Consider the following 12,542-nt stretch of genomic DNA (forward strand, 5'->3'; position numbering starts at 1 on the left):
ATCCTGGATGCCCAGCCTGTAGCCCAATCCTGGATTACCAGCCTGTAACCAGGATGCTCAGCCTGTAACCCAATCCTGGATGCTCAGCCTGTAACCCAATCCTGGATGCCCAGCCTGTAACCCAATCCTGGATGCCCAGCCTGTAACCCAATCCTGGATGCCCAGCCTGTAGCCCAATCCTGGATTACCAGCCTGTAACCAGGATGCTCAGCCTGTAACCCAATCCTGGATGCTCAGCCTGTAACCCAATCCTGGATGCCCAGCCTGTAACCCAATCCTGGATGCCCAGCCTGTAACCCAATCCTGGATGCCCAGCCTGTAACCAGGATGCCCAGCCTGTAACCCAATCCTGGATGCCCAGCCTGTAGCCCAAACCTGGATGCCCAGCCTGTAACCCAATCCTGGATGCCCAGCCTGTAACCCAATCCTGGATCCCCAGCCTGTAACCCAATCCTGGATGCCCAGCCTGTAACCAGGATGCCCAGCCTGTAACCCAATCCTGGATGCTCAGCCTGTAACCCAATCCTGGATGCCCAGCCTGTAACCAGGATGCCCAGCCTGTAACCCAATCCTGGATGCCCAGCCTGTAACCCAATCCTGGATGCCCAGCCTGTAACCCAATCCTGGATGCCCAGCCTGTAACCAGGATGCTCAGCCTGTAGCCCAATCCTGGATGCCCAGCCTGTAACCCAATCCTGGATCCCCAGCCTGTAACCCAATCCTGGATGCCCAGCCTGTAACCAGGATGCCCAGCCTGTAACCCAATCCTGGATGCTCAGCCTGTAACCCAATCCTGGATGCCCAGCCTGTAACCAGGATGCTCAGCCTGTAACCCAATCCTGGATGCCCAGCCTGTAACCCAATCCTGGATGCCCAGCCTGTAACCCAATCCTGGATGCTCAGCCTGTAACCCAATCCTGGATGCCCAGCCTGTAACCCAATCCTGGATGCCCAGCCTGTAGCCCAATCCTGGATGCCCAGCCTGTAACCCAATCCTGGATGCCCAGCCTGTAGCCCAATCCTGGATGCCCAGCCTGTAGCCCAATCCTGGATGCCCAACCTGTAGCCCAATCCTGGATGCCCAGCCTGTAACCCAATCCTGGATGCCCAGCCTGTAACCCAATCCTGGATGCCCAGCCTGTAACCCAATCCTGGATGCCCAGCCTGTAACCCAATCCTGGATGCCCAGCCTGTAACCCAATCCTGGATGCCCAGCCTGTAACCCAATCCTGGATGCCCAGCCTGTAACCCAATCCTGGATGCCCAGCCTGTAACCCAATCCTGGATGCCCAGCCTGTACCCCAATCCTGGATGCCCAGCCTGTATTGATTAACCACAATCCTTCAACATGATGGTGAAGCTGTGGAGAGCTGCCTACCTCCTGATCTCACCTCAATATTGATTACCCACAATCCTTTAACATGATGGTGAAGTTGTGGAGAGCTGCCTACCTCCTGATCTCACCTCAATATTGATTACCCACAATCCTTTAACATGATGGTGAAGTTGTGGAGAGCTGCCTACCTCCTGATCTCCCCTCAGTATTGATTACCCACAATCCTTCAACATGATGGTGAAGCTGTGGAGAGCTGCCTACCTCCTGATCTCTCCTCAATATTGATTACCCACAATCCCTTCAACATGATGGTGAAGCTGTGGAGAGCTGCCTACCTCCTGATCTCTCCTCAATATTGATTACCCACAATCCTTCAACATGATGGTGAAGCTGTGGAGAGCTGCCTACCTCCTGATCTCACCTCAATATTGATTACCCACAATCCTTTAACATGATGGTGAAGTTGTGGAGAGCTGCCTACCTCCTGATCTCACCTCAATATTGATTACCCACAATCCTTTAACATGATGGTGAAGTTGTGGAGAGCTGCCTACCTCCTGATCTCCCCTCAGTATTGATTACCCACAATCCTTCAACATGATGGTGAAGCTGTGGAGAGCTGCCTACCTCCTGATCTCACCTCAGTATTGATTACCCACAATCCTTCAACATGATGGTGAAGCTGTGGAGAGCTGCCTACCTCCTGATCTCTCCTCAGTATTGATTACCCACAATCCTTCAACATGATGGTGAAGCTGTGGAGAGCTGCCTACCTCCTGATCTCCCCTCAATATTGATTACCCACAATCCTTCAACATGATGGTGAAGCTGTGGAGAGCTGCCTACCTCCTGATCTCACCTCAGTATTGATTACCCACAATCCTTCAACATGATGGTGAAGCTGTGGAGAGCTGCCTACCTCCTGATCTCCCCTCAATATTGATTACCCACAATCCTTCAACATGATGGTGAAGCTGTGGAGAGCTGCCTACCTCCTGATCTCTCCTCAGTATTGATTACCCACAATCCTTCAACATGATGGTGAAGCTGTGGAGAGCTGCCTACCTCCTGATCTCCCCTCAATATTGATTACCCACAATCCTTCAACATGATGGTGAAGCTGTGGAGAGCTGCCTACCTCCTGATCTCACCTCAGTATTGATTACCCACAATCCTTCAACATGATGGTGAAGCTGTGGAGAGCTGCCTACCTCCTGATCTCCCTCAATATTGATTACCCACAATCCTTCAACATGATGGTGAAGCTGTGGAGAGCTGCCTACCTCCTGATCTCTCCTCAGTATTGATTACCCACAATCCTTCAACATGATGGTGAAGCTGTGGAGAGCTGCCTACCTCCTGATCTCCCCTCAATATTGATTACCCACAATCCTTCAACATGATGGTGAAGCTGTGGAGAGCTGCCTACCTCCTGATCTCACCTCAGTATTGATTACCCACAATCCTTCAACATGATGGTGAAGCTGTGGAGAGCTGCCTACCTCCTGATCTCCCTCAATATTGATTACCCACAATCCTTCAACATGATGGTGAAGCTGTGGAGAGCTGCCTACCTCCTGATCTCACCTCAGTATTGATTACCCACAATCCTTCAACATGATGGTGAAGCTGTGGAGAGCTGCCTACCCCCTGATCTCTCCTCAGTATTGATTACCCACAATCCTTCAACATGATGGTGAAGTTGTGGAGAGCTGCCTACCTCCTGATCTCACCTCAGTATTGATTACCCACAATCCTTCAACATGATGGTGAAGCTGTGGAGAGCTGCCTACCTCCTGATCTCGTGTCACCTCCACAGTGTCTGCCTCCACACCGTCGTCCTGTTTCCCTCTGGTGAAGCGACAAGACAGAGAGGAGCTGCTGGGCTTGTAGAGGAGAGCAGCACGGACAAACTCATCCCTCTCTCCCTCTCTCCCACTCTGTCATGGTGGGGTCCAAGCTCAACTCCAGGGCATCTGGACAGAGTTGAGGAGACGGTTTAGATGTGAGGATGAAACCATCATGGGAATCTTAGTGGATAAGGTACGTTGGGAGAGGAATGTCCTAAAAGCAGAACATGGGCTGATTCTTGCAGAACGTTTTAAAGAGGCTCTCAATGTGTCTGTGTTCACCTTGAAAAGTGCTTTTATTGTCTAAATAGACCACGATAACATTACAATACCAGATTGTCATTCAAGCACTTTGTCTTTGTTAAAATGTCAGTCAAACCTCCGTCTCTCCCTGTTTGACACGGTCTGTTTTCTAAGAGCCTGTCCATTTCATAGAATAAAAGTCCATTGAATCAGTTTGACACCATACAGCCTCCGTACCTCTGTCTCTCCCTGTTTGATGACGGTCTGTTTTCTAAGAGCCTGTCCATTACATAGAATAAAAGTCCATTGAATCAGTTTGACACCATACAGCCTCCGTACACTCGGTCTCCCTGTTTGAGCTGGTCTATGTAGAGGTCGTATCGGGCCTGTTTGTGAGGGGTCCTCTCAAAGGGTCTGAAGGTCTGTCCTGTCTGGGCCTGCGCCGTAGGGCCACTCCCACACGCTCAGAGCTTCCTGCTGCTGCTGCTCTGCGTGGGGTGCAAACCTGGATGGATTCAACAGAGACTCGGTGATCTGACGTTACCAAGGAGCAGCGGGATATTGTAGATGAGAGCCGTGCAAGACGTATCAGTGCAATGTTTGGTCATACCCGTGGTATACGGTCTGATATACCCCAGCTGACAGCCAATCAGCATTCAGGGCTCGAACCACCCAGTTTATAATACAAGACACTGGACTACAATACAAGACACCGGACTACAATACAAGACACTGAACACCGGACTACAATACAAGACACTGAACACCGGACTACAATACAAGACACTGAACACCGGACTACAATACAAGACACCGGACTACAATACAAGACTCCGGACTACAATACAAGACACCGGACTACAATACAAGACACCGGACTACAATACAAGACACCGGACTACAATACAAGACACTGGACACCAGACTACAATACAAGATCTAGAACACTGGACTACAATACAAGACACTGAACACCGGACAATAACACATTACAAGATCTAGAACACTAGACTACAATACAAGACACTGAACACCGGACTACAATACAAGACACCGGACTACAATACAAGACACCGGACTACAATACAAGACACCGGACTACAATACAAGATCTAGAACACTGGACTACAATACAAGACACTGAACACCGGACAATAACACATTTCAAGATCTAGAACACTGGACTACAATAAAAGATCTAGAACACTGGACTACAATACAAGATCTAGAACACTGGACTACAATACAAGATCTAGAACACTGGACTACAATACAAGATCTAGAACACCGGACTACAATACAAGACACTGAACACCGGACAATAACACATTACAAGATCTAGAACACTGACTACAATACAAGACCTAGAACACTGGACTACAATACAAGATCTAGAACACTGGACTACAATACAAGATCTAGAACACTGGACTACAATACAAGATCTAGAACACCGGACTACAATACAAGATCTAGAACACTGGACTACAATACAAGATCTAGAACACCGGACTACAATACAAGATCTAGAACACCGGACTACAATACAAGACACTGAACACCGGACAATAACACATTACAAGATCTAGAACACCGGACTACAATAAAAGATCTAGAACACTGGACTACAATACAAGATCTAGAACACTGGACTACAATACAAGATCTAGAACACTGGACTACAATACAAGATCTAGAACACCGGACTACAATACAAGACACTGAACACCGGACAATAACACATTACAAGATCTAGAACACTGGACTACAATACAAGATCTAGAAAACTGGACGACAATACAAGATCTAGAACACTGGACGACAACACAAGATCTAGAACACTGGACGGCAATACAAGATCTAGAACACTGGACGACAACACAAGATCTAGAACACTGGACTACAATACAACACATATCCCAGGATTGTTCAGACACGGTCAGACAGACAGACAGATATAGGTGTACCTGCTAGACAGGGCCTTCTGGGCGGAGGCTCTGGCTGCTGCAGCCGCTACCCCTGCAGCCACTACTGCTGCTCTGGCCTCCCCAGGGGTGGGCTGTCTGGGGCCTGAGCTGGTATCTGAGGAGGGCCGCCGTAGGCCGGAGAGTCTCTCTCTGTCCTCAACCTTCAGCAGGTCAAACACAGAGCTGGGGCCTGGAGGGAGGAGGTCAGGGGAGGAGACAAGTGAGGACAGGGAGGATGACAAGGAGACAGGGCAGGGAGGAGACCGGGCAGGAGGGAGGACAGGGGAGGAGGACAGGGCAGGGAGGAGGACAGGGCAGGGAGGAGGACAGGGCAGGGAGGAGGACAGGGCAGGAGGAGGACAGGGCAGGGAGGAGGACAGGGAGGGAGGAGACAGGGCAGGGAGAGGGGCAGGGAGGGAGGAGGAGGAGGGCAGGGGAGGAGACGGGGCAGGGAGGAGACGGGGCAGGGAGGAGGACAGGGCAGGGAGGAGGACAGGGCAGGGGGAGGAGGACAGGGCAGGGAGGAGGACAGGGCAGGGAGGGAGGACAGGGAGGGAGGAGACGGGGGAGGGAGGAGGGACAGGGCAGGAGACAGGGCAAAAAATAGGTTTTAGAGACAAAAAAACCATTGATACAGAGGTGATACTCCTAAATATCCTTTACTCCAGCTTTCAGAACAGAGTGGAGACAGGGCAGGGAGGAGACCGGGGTGAGTAGTTAGGACTATCTATAATAAAGGCAGAACAGAGGAGACAGGGCAGGGAGGAGACCGGGGTGAAAGTTAGACTATCTATTAGAGAACAGAGTGGAAAAGGGAGGAGACCATTAGGACTATCTATAATAAAGGCAGAACAGAGTGGAGACAGGGCAGGGAGGAGATCCTTGAGTAGTTAGGACTATCTATAATAAAAGCAGAACAGAGTGGAGACAGGGCAGGGAGGAGACCGGGGTGAGTAGTTAGGACTATCTATAATAAAGGCAGAACAGAGTGGAGACAGGGCAGGGAGGAGACCGGGGTGAGTAGTTAGGACTATCTATAATAAAGGCAGAACAGAGTGGAGACAGGGCAGGGAGGAGACCGGGGTGAGTAGTTAGGACTATCTATAATAAAGGCAGAACAGAGTGGAGACAGGGCAGGGAGGAGACCAGGACTATCTATAATAAAAGCAGAAGGTTTCAGAAGAATACAGAGAGCAGTCTGCACCTTGCAGTGTAGCCTCCCCAGCAGCTCCCTCCTCTGGGCAGAGTCCAGCTGGTGACGACCCCCTTAGAGGGCTCTTCCTGGGCCATGTGGCCTCGAGACGTCCGCAGGGCCTGGGCGACCATGGGGCTGACGCTGGACAGGTCCACCACTGGACGGAAGTAGTGGACCGGCCTGAAGTCTCTGGGCAGGTTGGGAGGAGGGAAGATCTGAGGAGAGAGAGAGAGAGGGAGAGAGATGTAGAGAGGTAGACAGAGACAGAGTAGACAGAGAGGGAGAGGGAGAGTAGAGAGAGAGAGAGAGAGAGAGAGAGAGAGAGAGAGGAGAGAGAGAGAGGCCAGGGAGAGAGAGAGGTAGAGGGGAGAGGGGTAGAGAGAGAGAGGGGAGAGAGAGGTGGAGAGAGGGAGAGAGAGAGGAGAGAGAGAGAGAGAGGAGAGAGAGAGAGAGAGAGAGAGAGAGAGAGAAAGAGAGAGAGTGGAGAGAGAGGAGAGAGAGGGAGGGAGAGAGAGAGGTAGAGAGAGAGAGGTGGAGAGAGAGAGGTGGAGAGAGGGAGAGAGAGAGGTGGAGAGAGAGAGAGAGAGAGCGAGAGAGAGGAGAGAAAGAGGCCAGGGGATGGAGGTGATATAATTCGGAGGTAATTGAAGAGAGATTCATTTAGAAACTAGGTTAAGAGAGCACCTACTGTTTTGGTCTCCAGCTTTTCGGAGGCCAGGGTGAATCCTTCTAGGATTTTACCCAGATAAGCAGCGTCTTTACTGTGGTCTGAGGACGAAGAAAGAATAGCATTAGAGAACAATATGCAGTGATCCTCATTGATGTGATCTACATTATGTTCATGGACAGGACTATGACCCTGAATGAAGAGGCACAGAGAGAGACAGAGAGAGTCCTTACACATAAACCCTAAACAAGTGTATGAACCATAACTTTCCATAGTGCAGGACAAACAACGGGTAGGGCCTGTTACCCAGAGATTCAAGGACAAACAACTGGTAGGGCCTGTTCCCCAGAGATTCAGGACAACTGGTAGGGCCTGTCCCCCAGAGATTCAGGACAACTGGTAGGGCCTGTTCCCCAGAGATTCAGGACAACTGGTAGGGCCTGTTCCCCAGAGATTCAGGACAACTGGTAGGGCCTGTTCCCCAGAGATTCAGGACAACTGGTAGGGCCTGTTCCCCAGAGATTCAGGACAACTGGTAGGGCCTGTTCCCCAGAGATTCAGGACAACTGGTAGGGCCTGTTCCCCAGAGATTCAGGACAACTGGTAGGACCTGTTCCCAGAGATTCAGGACAACTGGTAGGGCCTGTTCCCCAGAGATTCAGGACAACTGGTAGGGCCTGTTCCCCAGAGATTCAGGACAACTGGTAGGGCCTGTTCCCCAGAGATTCAGGACAACTGGTAGGGCCTGTTCCCCAGAGATTCAGGACAACTGGTAGGGCCTGTTCCCCAGAGATTCAGGACAACTGGTAGGGCCTGTTCCCCAGAGATTCAGGACAACTGGTAGGGCCTGTTCCCCAGAGATTCAGGACAACGGGTAGGGCCTGTTCCCCAGAGATTCAGGACAACGGGTAGGGCCTGTTCCCCAGAGATTCAGGACAAACAACTGGTAGGGCCTGTTCCCCAGAGATTCAGGACAACTGGTAGGGCCTGTTCCCCAGAGATTCAGGACAACGGGTAGGGCCTGTTCCCCAGAGATTCAGGACAACTGGTAGGGCCTGTTCCCCAGAGATTCAGGACAACGGGTAGGGCCTGTTCCCCAGAGATTCAGGACAAACAACTGGTAGGGCCTGTTCCCCAGAGATTCAGGACAACTGGTAGGGCCTGTTCCCCAGAGATTCAGGACAACGGGTAGGGCCTGTTCCCCAGAGATTCAGGACAACTGGTAGGGCCTGTTCCCCAGAGATTCAGGACAACTGGTAGGGCCTGTCCCCCAGAGATTCAGGACAACTGGTAGGGCCTGTTCCCCAGAGATTCAGGACAACTGGTAGGGCCTGTTCCCCAGAGATTCAGGACAACTGGTAGGGCCTGTTCCCCAGAGATTCAGGACAACTGGTAGGGCCTGTTCCCCAGAGATTCAGGACAACTGGTAGGGCCTGTTCCCCAGAGATTCAGGACAACTGGTAGGGCCTGTTCCCCAGAGATTCAGGACAACGGGTAGGGCCTGTTCCCCAGAGATTCAGGACAACGGGTAGGGCCTGTTCCCCAGAGATTCAGGACAACTGGTAGGGCCTGTTCCTCAGAGATTCAGGACAAACACAACTGGTAGGGCCTGTTCCCCAGAGATTCAGGACAACTGGTAGGGCCTGTTCCCCAGAGATTCAGGACAACTGGTAGGACCTGTTCCCCAGAGATTCTATATTTTTAGTTCAGGACTTAATCTGTGTCTGGGAAACTGTCCCAGAGTCTTCCATCTCCTGTCATCTCAGTGGACCTCACCTTTCTTCTTCCTGTTGTACTGCTGGGGGCGGTCCATCTGGTACAGTCCGTCCCCAGGCTCCTTCCTCCCAGCACCGTGTCGTAGTTCGACATGATGTCTCTGTGGTAGATGTCCTCGTCATCGTCCTCCATCGCACCCACACCAAACCCCTGGAGGGGGGGTCAAGGGATCAAGGGTCAAGCACAGGCTAAGTATCCCAGAGCACCTGACGAGTAACAACCAAACAATACAGAGAGCTGACAGTCAGACAGTGTTTTCACTACTATTAGAGCTGACACAACAGTCAGACAGTGTTTTCCCTACTATTAGAGCTGACAACAGTCAGACAGTGTTTTCCCCACTATTAGAGCTGACACAGTCAGACAGTGTTTTCCCTACTATTAGAGCTGACAACAGTCAGACAGTGTTTTCCCTACTATTAGAGCTGACACAACAGTCAGACAGTGTTTTCCCTACTATTAGAGCTGACACAACAGTCAGACAGTGTTTTCCCCACTATTAGAGCTGACAACAGTCAGACAGTGTTTTCCTACTATTAGAGCTGACACAGTCAGACAGTGTTTTCCCTACTATTAGAGCTGACAACAGTCAGACAGTGTTTTCCCTACTATTAGAGCTGACACAACAGTCAGACAGTGTTTTCCCTACTATTAGAGCTGACACAACAGTCAGACAGTGTTTTCCCCTACTATTAGAGCTGACACAACAGTCAGACAGTGTTTTCCCTACTATTAGAGCTGACACAACAGTCAGACAGTGTTTTCACTACTATTAGAGCTGACACAACAGTCAGACAGTGTTTTCCCCACTATTAGAGCTGACACAACAGTCAGACAGTGTTTTCCCCACTATTAGAGCTGACAACAGTCAGACAGTGTTTTCCCCACTATTAGAGCTGACACAACAGTCAGACAGTGTTTTCCCACTATTAGAGCTGACAACAGTCAGACAGTGTTTTCCCCACTATTAGAGCTGACAACAGTCAGACAGTGTTTTCCCCACTATTAGAGCTGACACAACAGTCACAAAGTGTTTTCCCCACTATTAGAGCTGACAACAGTCAGACAGTGTTTTCCCCACTATTAGAGCTGACAACAGTCAGACAGTGTTTTCCCCACTATTAGAGCTGACAACAGTCAGACAGTGTTTTCCCTACAATTAGAGCTGACACAACAGTCAGACAGTGTTTTCCCCACTATTAGAGCTGACAACAGTCAGACAGTGTTTTCCCTACTATTAGAGCTGACACAACAGTCAGACAGTGTTTTCCCCACTATTAGAGCTGACACAACAGTCAGACAGTGTTTTCCCTACTATTAGAGCTGACAACAGCCAGACAGTGTTTTCCTACTATTAGAGCTGACACAACAGTCAGACAGTGTTTTCCCCACTATTAGAGCTGACACAACAGTCAGACAGTGTTTTCCCTACTATTAGAGCTGACACAGTCGGACAGTGTTTTCCTACTATTAGAGCTGACAACAGTCAGACAGTGTTTTCCTACTATTAGAGCTGACACAACAGTCAGACAGTGTTTTCCCTACTATTAGAGCTGACACAACAGTCAGACAGTGTTTTCCCTACTATTAGAGCTGACACAACAGTCAGACAGTGTTTTCCCTACTATTAGAGCTGACAACAGTCAGACAGTGTTTTCCCCACTATTAGAGCTGACACAACAGTCAGACAGTGTTTTCCCTACTATTAGAGCTGACAACAGTCAGACAGTGTTTTCCCCACTATTAGAGCTGACAACAGTCAGACAGTGTTTTCCCTACTATTAGAGCTGACACAACAGTCAGACAGTGTTTTCCTACTATTAGAGCTGACAACAGTCAGACAGTGTTTTCCCTACTATTAGAGCTGACAACAGTCAGACAGTGTTTTCCCCACTATTAGAGCTGACACAACAGTCAGACAGTGTTTTCCCCACTATTAGAGCTGACAACAGTCAGACAGTGTTTTCCCTACTATTAGAGCTGACACAACAGTCAGACAGTGTTTTCCCTACTATTAGAGCTGACAACAGTCAGACAGTGTTTTCCCCACTATTAGAGCTGACAACAGTCAGACAGTGTTTTCCCTACTATTAGAGCTGACACAACAGTCAGACAGTGTTTTCCTACTATTAGAGCTGACAACAGTCAGACAGTGTTTTCCCTACTATTAGAGCTGACACAACAGTCAGACAGTGTTTTCCTACTATTAGAGCTGACACAACAGTCAGACAGTGTTTTCCCTACTATTAGAGCTGACAACAGTCAGACAGTGTTTTCCCTACTATTAGAGCTGACACAACAGTCAGACAGTGTTTTCCCTACTATTAGAGCTGACACAACAGTCAGACAGTGTTTTCCCTACTATTAGAGCTGACACAACAGTCAGACAGTGTTTTCCCTACTATTAGAGCTGACAACAGTCAGACAGTGTTTTCCCCACTATTAGAGCTGACAACAGTCAGACAGTGTTTTCCCCACTATTAGAGCTGACAACAGTCAGACAGTGTTTTCCCCACTATTAGAGCTGACAACAGTCAGACAGTGTTTTCCCCACTATTAGAGCTGTGACAACAGTCAGACAGTGTTTTCCCTACTATTAGAGCTGACAACAGTCAGACAGTGTTTTCCCCACTATTAGAGCTGACAACAGTCAGACAGTGTTTTCCCTACTATTAGAGCTGACAACAGTCAGACAGTGTTTTCCCTACTATTAGAGCTGACACAACAGTCAGACAGTGTTTTCCCCACTATTAGAGCTGACACAACAGTCAGACAGTGTTTTCCCCACTATTAGAGCTGACACAACAGTCAGACAGTGTTTTCCCCACTATTAGAGCTGACAGTCAGACAGTGTTTTCCCTACTATTAGAGCTGACACAACAGTCAGACAGTGTTTTCCATACTATTAGAGTTGACACAACAGTCAGACAGTGTTTTCCCCACTATTAGAGCTGACAACAGTGAGACAGTGTTTTCCCTACTATTAGAGCTGACAACAGTCAGACAGTGTTTTCCCTACTATTAGAGCTGACAACAGTCAGACAGTGTTTTCCCTACTATTAGAGCTGACACAACAGTCAGACAGTGTTTTCCTACTATTAGAGCTGACAACAGCCAGACAGTGTTTTCCCTACTATTAGAGCTGACAACAGTCAGACAGTGTTTTCCCCACTATTAGAGCTGACAACAGTCAGACAGTGTTTTCCCCTACTATTAGAGCTGACACAACAGTCAGACAGTGTTTTCCATACTATTAGAGCTGACAACAGTCAGACAGTGTTTTCCTACTATTAGAGCTGACACAACAGTCAGACAGTGTTTTCCCTACTATTAGAGCTGACAACAGCCAGACAGTGTTTTCCCTACTATTAGAGGTGACAAAACAGTCAGACAGTGTTTTCCCTACTATTAGAGCTGACAACAGCCAGACAGTGTTTTCCCCACTATTAGAGCTGACAACAGTCAGACAGTGTTTTCCCTACTAATAGAGCTGACAGTGAGACAGTGT

The 12,542-nt window shown here is 49.2% G+C and overlaps 1 pseudogene; it reads right to left on the reverse strand.

Annotated features, from left to right (window-relative positions):
- LOC135538392 (G patch domain-containing protein 1-like) overlaps window positions 1-12,542 on the reverse strand; it is a 50,818-nt pseudogene that overhangs the window by 21,604 nt on the left and 16,672 nt on the right.

Source organism: Oncorhynchus masou, unplaced genomic scaffold (assembly GCF_036934945.1).
Source record: "Oncorhynchus masou masou isolate Uvic2021 unplaced genomic scaffold, UVic_Omas_1.1 unplaced_scaffold_951, whole genome shotgun sequence".
Lineage (NCBI taxonomy): Eukaryota > Metazoa > Chordata > Actinopteri > Salmoniformes > Salmonidae > Oncorhynchus > Oncorhynchus masou.